General features: G+C 38.4%; 1 pseudogene; it reads left to right on the plus strand.

Moving 5' to 3' along the window:
• Positions 1-213: 213 nt before the first annotated feature.
• LOC105091037 (protein-L-isoaspartate O-methyltransferase domain-containing protein 1-like) lies at positions 214-1374 on the plus strand (annotated as a pseudogene).
• Positions 1375-1861: the final 487 nt, after the last annotated feature.

A 1861-nucleotide genomic window follows, 5' to 3' on the forward strand; every position in this document is an offset into this window, starting at 1 on the left:
TATGGTTCAAAACGTGAACGCATCTTTTAGCATGAAATGATAAAACGATCAAGCTTCAGCGTCCAAGTCGGTGCCCTCCAAGGAGCCCGCCAAGTCCTAGAGCCTCACATGCGCCCCCTTTAGGCAGGTCGACAGACTGCCTCACCCAGTGCATTCTTCAGAGTAAACTGAAAACCTAGCCGGTCAGTTGAAAACAAATTCAATCCCTCAAACATGAACTGGCTCCTGTGTAGGAGAGATTTGTGGGGAATAAATTATGGCACTGAGTTTCATTCAGATGTGGTAGAATAAGCCAAGGAAACACTGGAGAGCTTGATTAAAAATAGCAATGGCTTTGAAAATCAGCTCCTAGACCGATACTGTCCGTCCAAGAGGGAAGTCAGGGCACAGCTAGGTCACCCTGATCTTCTAGCAGTTTATGGGAATAATTATATGAGCAAGTTGACGTGGTGTTTGCTGTAAATGAAATAATCTGTCTGTCTCAAGATGAAGATATTCCCCCAGGCTCCTATAAAGAAAGGATACGAGGTGCTAAGATTTTGAGTTCTGTGACCTGCGTTTGTGGTTGTTAATTGCGTCAGGATAGCATCTGATAGTCATCAGTATTAAGGACCCTATTGTGGAGTTGAGTCCAGAAAGACCATGAGAACTACATGAAAATATGATTAAAAGCTGTCGGAATGGCTATACCACAAGTTTCTTCTGTATGGCACAGGGAACTATAGTCAATATCTTTTATTAACTTATAATGAAAAAGAACATGAAAAGGGATATATGTATGTATATGTATGACTGAGACATTATGCTGTACACCAGAAATTGACACAATATTGTAAACTGACTATACTTAAATTAAAAAAAAGTTGGAGGCATTCTAATTATGCCTGTAGATCAGTTAACACAAATTATGCAAATTGAGTAAAACACTTGGGAAAGTAAAATGCCCCAGCTGTCTCATTTGCTCCACTTCCTTGTGCAACCAAGTCAGTGATAATGGCAAACTGGAGTTGGTGGGGCTCCCCTCACCCACCAGTACGGTCTGGAATCTATAAGACTTGCTGTATTCACATCAATGCACACTCAGACATTTCATAAATGATGAGATGCAGGCCAAGGGATTTCCCTAAAGAGTTCCACCCAAAAGGAAAAGAGAGTTAAACAGAGAAATAACCCTTACGTATTTGTGCATAATCAGCTTATCCCTCAACTTCTAGAAGGATGAGAAACCAGAAGACAAAGGAGAGGAAGAAAAAGACCACAAAGAAAGCCCGAGGCTAAAGGAGCCACCTCAGAATTTGCTGAGAGAAAAAAATTATGAAGCTCCCCCTCCCTGAATCTTTAAAAGTTCACTTGACATAATTTAGAGAAAAATAACGTAGATCAAGAAGAAGGAATGACTGCTGATAATTCTTCTAGTCTTGAGAATATGGCATTTGTTAGGAGTTGAAAGTGAGAGAATTCTTTCTTTCATCAGAATGAATTTACAGTGGGAAAAAAGTATTGCTTTTCCAGTCTTAGTAATAAAAATGATGTATTCAATGATTAAAAATAATCCCCTTTTAAAAATACAGTTTTTCTTTGAGTCTTGGAAAAATTCCTATTTTAACTCAGAATGACTTCAAGGGTGGAATGCAACAATAGTCCAGATTTTATATAAATCCCCTTCTGATTCCTTACAGATTTGTAGTGCAGAGAGTTGGATTTAATTTTATATAAGGTTACATAACTGTTAAGCATATATAATCTGATTTGAATGGCAGTTGTTTGCCTTTTCTCCATAAAAATCTTATTGAATAAGGAAATAAAGTGCTTTGTAGACCCACTTCCTTTACTTTAGCTGCAGTCACTATTACTGAGCTGG

The sequence above is a fragment of the Camelus dromedarius genome, chromosome 1, assembly GCF_036321535.1.
Source record: "Camelus dromedarius isolate mCamDro1 chromosome 1, mCamDro1.pat, whole genome shotgun sequence".
NCBI classification, from domain to species: Eukaryota; Metazoa; Chordata; class Mammalia; order Artiodactyla; family Camelidae; genus Camelus; species Camelus dromedarius.